The sequence below is a fragment of the Cherax quadricarinatus genome, chromosome 74 (assembly GCF_038502225.1).
Source record: "Cherax quadricarinatus isolate ZL_2023a chromosome 74, ASM3850222v1, whole genome shotgun sequence".
In the NCBI taxonomy this organism is placed as follows: domain Eukaryota; kingdom Metazoa; phylum Arthropoda; class Malacostraca; order Decapoda; family Parastacidae; genus Cherax; species Cherax quadricarinatus.
In genome coordinates, this window is record NC_091365.1 from 19,319,643 (window position 1) to 19,331,713 (window position 12,071).

General features: G+C 45.3%; 1 protein-coding gene across 1 annotated transcript in view; it reads left to right on the forward strand.

Moving 5' to 3' along the window:
- Nucleotides 1-12,071, forward strand: part of LOC128700225 (beta-mannosidase) — a 143,161-nt gene that overhangs the window by 38,000 nt on the left and 93,090 nt on the right.

Here is a 12,071-nt window from a genome sequence, read left to right on the forward strand (position 1 = left end):
CTGCTACTAGTGGATAATACAAAATATATAAACAGGGAGGCTTTATGACACCCCCCTTCCTTTTCCTGCCGGCTACTGAGCCTAAGGCCTTAAAGGAAAATCGTGAAAGCATAACAGCAATAAAATAACCCAAGGCCTAAATTCCCTAAACTCACTCCCACCTACTTACACCAACACCAAACCATAACGATTTGTCCCAGCTGCCGCTGATCTCGTACTGACTAATAATGAACACGCCTCTCCGACTCCTGTCCTGTCCTGGCTACTCTTCAGGAATAATACGCGTCCGGATTCAGAACAAATCCCGTAAACTGACATTTTATATCGAGCGTTTTTATACAATTATTATAATACACTTTGTAGATTTAGATCTTAGTCCCTCAGAGATGAAGATTTAGATCTTAGTCCCTCAGAGATGAAGATTTAGATCTTAGTCCCTCAGAGATGAAGATTTAGATCTTAGTCCCTCAGAGATGAAGATTTAGATCTTAGTCCCTCAGAGATGAAGATTTAGATCTTAGTTCCTCAGAGATGAAGATTTAGATCTTAGTCCCTCAGAGATGAAGATTTAGATCTTAGTCTCTCAGTGATGGGTCAGGTTTCAACCTTTGTGAAAAAAATGGACGTGTCAGCGGATGGGTCTATGAAAGATGAGGTGACTCATAGAACTGATGAGGGGAAAAGGGTGAGCGGTGCACTTAGGAGCCTGTGGAGGCAAAGAACTTTGTCCTTGGAGGCAAAGAGGGGAATGTATGATAGTATAGTTTTACCAACGGTCATATATGAGTGTGAAGCATGGGTGATGAATGTTGCAGCGAGGAGAAGACTGGAGGCAGTGGAGATGTCATGTCTGAGGGCAATGTGTGGTGTGAATATAATGCAGAGAATTCGTAGTTTGGAAGTTAGGAGAAGGTGCGGGATTACCAAAACTGTTGTCCAGAGGGCTGAGGAAGGGTTGTTGAGGTGGTTCGGACATGTAGAGAGAATGGAGCGAAACAGAATGACTTCAAGAGTGTATCAGTCTGTAGTGGAAGGAATTCGGGGTAGGGGTCGGCCTAGGAAAGGTTGGAGAGGGGGTAAAGGAGGTTTTGTGTGCGAGGGGCTTGGACTTCCAGCGGGCATGCGTGAGCGTGTTTGATAGCAGTGAATGGAGACATGGTTTTTAATACTTGACGTGCTGTTGGAGTGTGAGCAAAGTAACATTTATGAAGGGATTCAGGGAAACCGGCAGGCCGGACTTGAGTCCTGGAGATGGGAAGTACAGTGCCTGCACTCTGAAGGAGGGGTGTTAATGTTACAGTTTAAAAACTGTAGTGTAAAGCACCCTTCTGGCAAGACAGTGATGGAGTGAATGATGGTGAAAGTTTTTCTTTTTCGGGCCACCCTGCCTTGGTGGGAATCGGCCAGTGTGTTAATAAAAAATAAAATAATAAAAAGTAAACAAAATTAAATTATAAATTAAATAAAAGAGTAAACAAGTAGGAGTTGAAGGTGATTCATGAAAAAATGAACACAGTCTGCAACAACTATGGTGAATAAATGAAAAATGATCTGTTGGCACTTTCTGTTTATCTCAGTAAATGCAAATTTTGGAATACAGACTTTAATTAACTACAGTTCGAATAACACGTCCATGATCATAAAATCGTAAAAATGTTTTTAAAAAGTGGCAGAATACTTTGTAAGGAATATATCTTTATGACAAGTTCATTGTTATTATAATTCTGTCAAATGATGGACGGTGTTTATGAGAGACTTGATCTATACTAGATAATTATATTGTAAAGAAAATTTGCAATATTTCGTGTATATGATTCACAATAACATTATGTTAACCAAACTATATTATAGCTATATTTTTATGATATTAATTAACACAAATATACATATCATTAAATTCTCTTCATACATTCCCTGTTATGTCACTTTTCCACTGTATCTAATGCTTCTTTTGTTGCATCGTCTGGGTGTATATAATGTGTGTGTGTGTGTGTGTGTGTGTGTGTGTGTGTGTGTGTGTGTGTGTGTGTGTACTCACCTAGTTGAGGTTGCAGGGGTCGAGTCCAAGCTCCTGGCCCCGCCTCTTCACTGGTCGCTACTAGGTCACTCTCCCTGAACCATGAGCTTTATCGTACCTCTGCTTAAAGCTATGTATGGATCCTGCCTCCACTACATCGCTTCCCAAACTATTCCACTTCCTGACTACTCTGTGGCTGAAGAAATACTTCCTAACATCCCTTTGATTCATCTGTGTCTTTAGCTTCCAACTGTATCCCCGTGTTGCTGTGTCCAGTCTCTGGAACATCCTGTCTTTGTCCACCTTGTCAATTCCTCTCAGTATTTTGTATGTCGTTATCATGTCCCCCCTATCTCTCCTGTCCTCCAGTGTCGTCAGGTTGATTTCCCTTAACCTCTCCTCATAGGACATACCTCTTAACTCTGGGACTAGTCTTGTTGCAAACCTTTGCACTTTCTCTAGTTTCTTTACATGCTTGGCTAGGTGTGGGTTCCAAACTGGTGCCGCATTCTCCAATATGGGCCTAACGTACACGGTGTACAGGGTCCTGAACGATTCCTTATTAAGATGTCGGAATGCTGTTCTGAGGTTTGCTAGGCGCCCATATGCTGCAGCAGTTATTTGGTTGATGTGCGCTTCAGGAGATGTGCCTGGTGTTATACTCACCCCAAGATCTTTTTCCTTGAGTGATGTTTGTAGTCTCTGGCCCCCTAGACTGTACTCCGTCTGCGGTCTTCTTTCCCCTTCCCCAATCCTCATGACTTTGCACTTGGTGGGATTGAACTCCAGGAGCCAGTTGCTGGACCAGGTCTGCAGCCTGTCCAGATCCCTTTGTAGTTCTGCCTGGTCTTCGATCGAATGAACTCTTCTCATCAACTTCACGTCATCTGCAAACAGGGACACCTCGGAGTTTATTCCTTCCGTCATGTCGTTCACAAATACCAGAAACAGCACTGGTCCTAGGACTGACCCCTGTGGGACCCCGCTGGTCACAGGTGCCCACTCTGACACCTCGCCACGTACCATTACTCGCTGCGGTCTTCCTGACAAGTATTCCCTGATCCATTGCAGTGCCTTCCCTGTTATCCCTGCTTGGTCCTCCAGTTTTTGCACTAATCTCTTGTGTGGTACTGTGTCAAACGCCTTCTTGCAGTCCAAGAAAATGCAATCCACCCACCCCTCTCTCTCTTGTCTTACTGCTGTCACCATTACTGCTGGTCACAGACCGGGCCGCGGGGGCGTTGACCCCCGGAACTCTCTCCAGGTAAACTCCAGGTAAATGTCATAGAACTCCAGTAGGTTTGTGACACAGGATTTCCCGTCTCTGAAACCATGTTGGCTGCTGGTGATGAGATCATTCCTGGAGTTTACGAGCCACAGCCCGGCTGGTCAGGAACCGACTTTAGGTGCTTGTCCAGTGCCAGCTTGAAGACTACCAGGGGTCTGTTGGTAATCCCCCTTATGTATGCTGGGAGGCAGTTGAACAGTCTCGGGCCCCTGACACTTATTGTATGGTCTCTTAACGTGCTAGTGACACCCCTGCTTTTCATTGGGGGATGTTGCATCGTCTGCCAAGTCTTTTGCTTTCGTAGTGAGTGATTTTCGTGTGCAAGTTCGGTACTAGTCCTTCTAGGATTTTCCAGGTGTATATAATCATGTATCTCTCCCGCCTGCGTTCCAGGGAATACAGTTTAGGAACCTCAAGCGCTCCCAGTAATTGAGGTGTTTTATCTCCGTTATACGCGCCGTGAAGGTTCTCTGTACATTTTCTAGGTCAGCAATTTCACCTGCCTTGAAAGGTGCTGTTAGTGTGCAGCAATATTCCAGCCCAGATAGAACAAGTGACCTGAAGAGTGTCATCATGGGCTTGGCCTCCCTAGTTTTGAAGGTTCTCATTATCCATCCTGTCATTTTTCTAGCAGATGCGATTGATACAATGTTATGGTCCTTGAAGGTGAGATCCTCCGACATGATCACTCCCAGGTCTTTGACGTTGGTGTTTCGCTCTATTTTGTGGCCAGAATTTGTTTTGTACTCTGATGAAGATTTAATTTCCTCATGTTTACCATATCTGAGTAATTGAAATTTCTCGTCGTTGAACTTCATATTGTTTTCTGCAGCCCACTGAAAGATTCGGTTGATGTCCGCCTGGAGCCTTGCAGTGTCTGCAATGGAAGACACTGTCATGCAGATTCGGGTGTCATCTGCAAAGGAAGACACGGTGCTGTGGCTGACATCCTTGTCTATGTCGGATATGAGGATGAGGAACAAGATGGGAGCGAGTACTGTGCCTTGTGGAACAGAGCTTTTCACCGTAGCTGCCTCGGACTTTACTCTGTTGACGACTACTCTCTGTGTTCTGTTAGTGAGGAAATTATAGATCCATCGACCGACTTTTCCTGTTATTACTTTAGCACGCATTTTGTGCGCTATTACGCCATGGTCACACTTGTCGAAGGCTTTTGCAAAGTCTGTATATATTACATCTGCATTCTTTTTATCTTCTAGTGCATTTAGGACCTTGTCGTAGTGATCCAATAGTTGAGACAGACAGGAGCGACCTGTTCTAAACCCATGTTGCCCTGGGTTGTGTAACTAATGGGTTTCTAGATGGGTGGTGATCTTGCTTCTTAGGACCCTTTCAAAGATTTTTATGATATGGGATGTTAGTGCTATCGGTTTGTAGTTCTTTGCTGTTGCTTTACTGCCCCCTTTGTGGAGTGGGGCTATGTCTGTTGTTTTTAGTAACTGTGGGACGACCCCCGTGTCCATGCTCCCTCTCCATAGGATGGAAAAGGCTCGTGATAGGGGCTTCTTGCAGTTCTTGATGAACACGGAGTTCCATGAGTCTGGCCCTGGGGCAGAGTGCATGCGCATGTCATTTATCGCCTGTTCGAAGTCATTTGGCGTTAGGATAACATCGGATAGGCTTGTGTTAACCAAATTTTGTGGCTCTCTCATAAAAAATTCATTTTGATCTTCGACTCTCAGTCTGGTTAGCGGCTTGCTAAAAACTGAGTCATATTGGGACTTGAGTAGCTCACTCATTTCCTTGCTGTCATCTGTGTAGGACCCATCTTGTTTAAGTAGGGGCCCAATACTGGACGTTGTTCTCGACTTTGATTTGGCATAGGAGAAGAAATACTTTGGGTTTCTTTCGATTTCATTTATGGCTTTTAGTTCTTCCCACGATTCCTGACTCCTATAAGATTCCTTTAGCTTAAGTTCGATGCTTGCTATTTCTCTGACCAGTGTCTCCCTACGCATTTCAGATATATTGACCTCTTTTAGCCGCTCTGTTATTCTTTTCCGTCGCCTGTAAAGGGAGCGCCTGTCTCTTTCTATTTTACATCTACTCCTCCTTTTTCTTAGAGGAATAAGCCTTGTGCATACATCGAGTGCCACCAAGTTAATCTGTTCTAGGCATAAGTTGGGGTCTGTGTTGCTTAGTATATCTTCCCAGCTTATATCGGTTAGGACTTGGTTTACTTGGTCCCACTTTATGTTTTTGTTATTGAAGTTGAATTTGGTGAATGCTCCCTCGTGACTAGTCTCATTATGTCGGTCTGGGGCTCCACGCATACATGTCTGAACCTCAATTATGTTGTGATCTGAGTATATTGTTTTTGATATGGTGACATTTCTTATCAGATCATCATTGTTAGTGAAGATGAGGTCTAGTGTGTTCTCCAGTCTAGTAGGCTCTATTATTTGCTGGTTTAAATTGAACTTTGTGCAGAGATTTAAAGGCTCGTGTGAGTGTGAGTTTTCATCAGAGCTGCCTCCTGGTGTTATTACTGCAACAATATTATTTGCTATATTCCTCCATTTTAGGTGCCTTAAGTTGAAATCCCCCAGGAGCAAGATGTTGGGTGCAGGAGCTGGAAGATTTTCCAGACAGTGGTCAATTTTTAGCAGCTGTTCCTGGAATTGCTGGGATGTTGCATCCGGAGGCTTGTAGACTACCACAATGACTAGATTTTGGTTCTCGACCTTTACTGCTAAAACTTCCACTACATCATTTGAGGCATTTAGCAGTTCTGTGCAAACAAGTGACTCTGCAATGTACATGCCAACCATCCCCTTTTGCCTGTTCACTCTGTCACATCTGTATAGGTTGTATCCTGGGATCCATATTTCGTTGTCGAAGTGATCCTTTATGTGGGTCTCAGTGAAAGCCGCGAACATTGCCTTTGCCTCTGCAAGCAGTCCACGGATGAAAGGTATTTTGTTGTTTGTTGCTGGCTTTAGACCCTGTATATTTGCAGAGAAGAATGTCATCGGACTGGTAGATGTTCCACCATTCTTCTCCTGACAATCTTTTCCATGATTTTGCATGCTATACATGTCAGTGACACTGGTCTGTAGTTTAGTGCTTCATGTCTGTCTCCTTTTTTAAAGATTGGGACTACATTTGCTGTCTTCCATGCATCAGGCAATCTCCCTGTTTCGATAGATGTATTGAATATTGTTGTTAGGGGTACACATAGCGCCTCTGCTCCCTCTTTCAGGACCCATGGAGAGATGTTATCTGGTCCCATTGCCTTTGAGGTATCTAGCTCACTCAGAAGCCTCTTCACTTCTTCCTCGGTTGTGTGTACTGTGTCCAGCACATTGTGGTGTACCCCGCCTCTCCGTCTTTCTGGAGCCCCTTCTGTCTCCTCTGTGAACACTTCTTTGAATCTCTTGTTGTGTTCCTCACATACTTCACGGTCATTTCTTGTTGTCTCTCCTCCTTCCTTCCTTAGCCTGATTACCTGGTCCTTGACAGTTGTTTTCTTCCTGATGTGGCTGTATAACAGCTTCGGGTCAGATTTGGCTTTTGCTGCTATGTCGTTTTCATATTGACGTTGGGCCTCCCTTCTTATCTGTGCATATTCGTTTCTGGCTCTACGACTGCTCTCCTTATTCTCCTGGGTCCTTTGCCTTCTATATTTCTTCCATTCCCTAGCACACTTGGTTTTTGCCTCCTTGCATCTTTGGGTGAACCATGGGCTCATCCTGGCTTTTTCATTATTCCTGTTACCCTTGGGTACAAACCTCTTCTCAGCCTCCTTGCACATTGTTGCTACATATTCCATCATCTCATTAACTGGCTTCCCTGCCAGTTCTCTGTCCCACTGAACCTCATTCAGGAAGTTCCTCATTCCTGTGTAGTCCCCTTTCCTGTAGTTTGGTTTCATTTGTCCTGGCCTTCCTGCTTCCCCCTTCACTTGTAGCTCTACTGTGTATTCGAAGCTCAAAACCACATGATCGCTGGCCCCAAGGGGTCTTTCATATGTGATGTCCTCAAAATCTGCACTACTCAAGGTGAATACTAAGTCCAGTCTTGCTGGCTCATCCTCTCCTCTCTCTCTTGTAGTGTCCCTTACGTGTTGGTACATGAAATTTTCCAGTACCACCTCCATCATCTTAGCCCTCCATGTATCTTGGCCCCCATGTGGCTCCAAGTTCTCCCATTCGATCTCCTTGTGGTTAAAGTCGCCCATGATCAGGAGCTTTGCCCTGCATACATGAGCTCTTCTGGCCACTGCAGCCAGTGTGTCAACCATCGCTCTATTGCTCTCGTCATACTCTTGCTTTGGCCTCCTGCTGTTCTGTGGTGGGTTATACATCACTGCAATTATCACCTTGGGACCTCCAGAGTGAAGCGTTCCCGCTATGTAATCACTTTCTTCTCCGCTGTCTCCTCTCTCCAGCTCATCAAAATTCCATCTGTGTTTGATCACCAATGCCACTCCTCCACCCCCCCTGTTCCTTCTGTCTTTTCTCAGGATCTGGTATCCCACTGGAAAGATGGCATCTGTTATCATACCTGTAAGCTTGGTTTCTGTGATTGCTATGATGTCTGGTGATGCCTCTTTGACTCTTTCATGCCACTCCTCCCACTTGTTTGTTATTCCATCAGCATTTGTGTACCATACCTTCAGTTTCCTTTCCAACACTGTGGTTTGGGGGGCCTGTGGGGGTGGGAGACCTGGTAGCATACTGTGGGATTCTATGGTTGGGGGTTGGGTGGAAGCTGTGGGTATGGATTGTATTGTGTGTTGGGATGGTGTGATAGGTTGTGGGGTTCTGAGGATAGTTGTGTGTGTGCTTGCCCTTGCTGCTCTGTTCTGCTCTGACTGACCTCTGCTGGTTCCATCCTTGTCTCTTTTCCTAGCTCCTTTCGCTTTTTTGTCCTCTCCCTCAGCTGCTGTCTCTCTGTTTGAGTTCTGTCTCTGTCTAGGAACACCTTCTTGTACTCTTCCGAGCTTTTCAACCATGGTTTCTCTTGGAGGATCCTGTTCCGCACTGTTTTTGTCCTGAGAATCAGCTTGATCAGTCGGTTTCTCCCCTTCAAGTACCCCCCTATTCTCTGAAAATTTACAATCTCAGCCATGTCTTCTCCCCCTATTTCCGTGATGATTTTCTCAATCTTTCTTTCTTCCTGCCATCTTTCAGTGTGTGTCCTTTCCTCTCTCTCCTGAAGCCCATGGATAATCACTGATTTTGCCCTTTCCTCCTCCCATTGCCTCTCCCTCTGTGACTCTGGTTCCTGTCTGTATGTGGTCATTTTCTCCCTTGATTTTTCCAGTGGCTCTTGGTAGCAGGGTTGTGCCTCAGCATTCGACCTATCTCCCTCTCCATCTGCACCCATCTGCTCTTCCCTTCCACTCCCTGGCCCTTCTTTGCAGGCTGATATGACCTTAGCATAATTCATATCTCCTTCCTTCCTGTTCAGCCTCTCAGCTTGGTAAGGTGTGTCTTCTCTGGTCACTACCCCTGAGACTTGCTTCAGCCTGTTTACCTCAAATTCTATGACCTTTACCCTGGCTACTGCAGTTTCGACTTGTGCCTCCCAATTCTTCGTCTCCTTCTCCAGCCTCTTTTCCCATTTCACAGAGAGCTCTTTCTCCATTTTTTTCAGAAAGCTCTCCTAATTTTCTCTCCCATTCTTGCTCTATCCTTTTCCACTGCTCCTCCATCCATTCCTCCCTACCAGTACCATTGTCATCCGATCCCTGATTCCTGCGAGTCCCAACCATTTTTTTTTTTTAGTGAGAGAAAGAGAAAAAGAAAAAGGGGGAGAGAGTGAGAGAGAGAAAGAGAGAGAAGGGGAAAAGAAGGGAAAAAGGGGGAGAAAGTGAGAGAGAGGGAAAAGGTAAGAGAGAGGGGGGAATGACAAGGGAAGAGAGAAAGAGAGAAAAGAAGAGGAAGAGAGAGAGAGTAAGAGAGGAAGAGAGAGAGGGAGAGAGAGAGAGAGAGAGGAAGAGAGAGAGGAAGAGAGAGAGGATGATAGAAAGGGGGAGAGAGAGAGAGAGAGAGAGAGAGAGAGAGAGGAAGAGAGAAGAGAGGAGAGGGAGAGAGATGGGGGGGAAAGGAAGGGTTAGAGGGTCACTTCACAGGAAGGTGTGAAATCCTGTATATGTGTGCGTGCGTGCGTGTGTGTGTGTGTGTGTGTGTGTGTGTGTGTGTGTGTGTGTGTGTGTGTGCACATGTGTATGTGTGTGTGCATGTGTGTGTGTGTGCATGTGTGTGTGTGTGCATGTGTGTGTGTGTGTGCATGTGTGTGTGTGTGCATGTGTGTTTGCAATACAGCTATTCAAGTGCCTAACAGCAGAGCCTGTTCTCACCTAGTGTGTGTGCATATGTTTATGTAAACAGTCCTTATTTCCCACGTATGTACTACATGTGTATTGCATATGTACCCGATCTCTTGGTTCCCACTTTAGTCTTATGCGTTTAAAATTACGTTCAAAAATAAATACACTAGGCTTCGCCTATATGCCGCTACCTCTAAATTCTATTAAATGCCAGTAAATGCTGCTTATTCTAATTCTGATAGCTCGAGGAGAGTGACCCCCAATTCCAGCTAGAGACAGGTACTATTGACCCAATGCAACTCAAACTAGGTGAATATTACTTGCGGCTGGCAGTGGAGTAACGTTGCGGGTCTGTCCTGTCCCAGAAGTTGATGTTTGATGCTTCTCGGTAATTTTTCCACTAACTTCCTGTATGCACTATAGTCTTTAGCTCTTCTATTTTTTTCACTCACTCACTGTATTTACTGACACATCTATACATATCTCTTATCTCCCTAGTCTTGAGTCGCACTTATTCTTCAAAATACCCCACTGCGTTATTATGGCAACACTATTTAGGCCTGACACAACCGTTCACCCTTCCAACGGCCCCCACTAAACAATCAGCCACTATTTCCTTTGTTTTCTTTTCTGTGATCACTTATATTTCCTTTTTTTCGGGCCTTAAGTGATTATATGCACTCTTATGCATGCACACGCCAATATCCCACACTCTATTCCTTATGGCACAGTCAGAAATTATCACCAAAACACGAGCTCAAACTGCGTGACTCCTCCACGAGTGTGTGTGTGTGTGTGTGTGTGTGTGTGTGTGTGTGTGTGTGTGTGTGTGTGTGTGTGTGTGTGTGTGTGTGTGTGTGTGTGCGCGCGCGTGCATGTGTGTGTATGTGCATGCATGTGTGTGTATGTGCATGCATGTGTGTGTGTGTGTGTGTGTGTGTGTGTGTGTGTGTGTGTGTGTACTCACCTATTTGTACTCACCTATTTGTGGTTGCAGGGGTCGAGTCCTAGCTCCTGGCCCCGCCTCTTCACCGGTTGCTACTAGACCCTCTCTCTCCCCGCTCCATGAGCTTTATCAAACCTCGTCTTAAAACTGTGTATGGTTCCTGCCTCCACTACGTCATTTTCTAGGCTATTCCACTGCCTTACAACTCTATGACTGAAGAAATACTTCCTACTATCTCTCTGACTCATTTGTGTCTTCAACTTCCAATTGTGGCCTCTTGTTTCTGTGTCCCCTCCCTGGAACATCCTGTCCTTGTCCACCTTGTCTATTCCACGCAGTATTTTATATGTCGTTATCATGTCTCCCCTGACCCTCCTGTCCTCCAGTGTCGTCAGGCCGATTTCCCTTAATCTTTCTTCATAGGACATTCCCCTTAGCTCTGGAACTAACCTTGTTGCAAACCTTTGTACTTTCTCTAGTTTCTTGACGTGCTTTATCAAGTGCGGGTTCCAAACAGGTGCTGCATACTCCAGTATGGGCCTGACATACACGGTGTACATTGTCTTGAATGATTCCTTACTAAGGTGTCGGAATGCTGTTCTCAGGTTTGCCAGGCGCCCATATGCTGCAGCAGTTATCTGATTGATGTGTGCTTCCGGAGACATGCTCGGTGTTATACTCACCCCAAGATCTTTCTCCTTGAGTGAGGTTTGCAGTCTTTGGCCACCTAGCCTATACTCTGTCTGTGGTCTTCTGTGCCCTTCCCCTATCTTCATGACTTTGCATTTGGCAGGATTAAATTCGAGAAGCCATTTGCTGGACCAGGTGTCCAGTCTGTCCAGGTCTCTTTGAAGTCCTGCCTGGTCCTCATCAGATTTAATTCTCCTCATTAACTTCACATCATCTGCAAACAGGGACACTTCTGAGTCTAACCCTTCCGTCATGTCGTTCACATATACCAAAAATAGCACTGGTCCTAGGACCGACCCCTGTGGGACCCCGCTCGTCACAGGTGCCCACTGTGATACATCATTACGTACCATGACTCGTTGTTGCCTCCCTGTCAGGTATTCTCTGATCCATTGCAGTGCCCTTCCTGTTATATGCGCCTGATGCTCTAGCTTCTGCACTAATCTCTTGTGAGGAACTGTGTCAAAGGCCTTCTTGCAGTCCAAGAAGATGCAATCAACCCACCCCTCTCTCTCTTGTCTTACTTCTGTTATTTTATCATAAAACTCCAGAAGGTTTGTGACACAGGATTTGCCTTCCGTGAATCCGTGCTGGTTGGCATTTATACTCCTGTTCCGTTCCAGGTGCTCCACCACTCTCCTCCTGATAATCTTCTCCATAATTTTGCATACTATACACGTCAATGACACAGGTCTATAGTTTAGTGCCTCTTTTCTGTCTCCTTTTTTGAAAATGGGAACTACATTTGCTGTCTTCCATACCTCAGGTAGTTGCCCAGTTTCCAGGGATGTGTTGAAGATTGTGGTAAGTGGTACGCACAACATATCTGCTC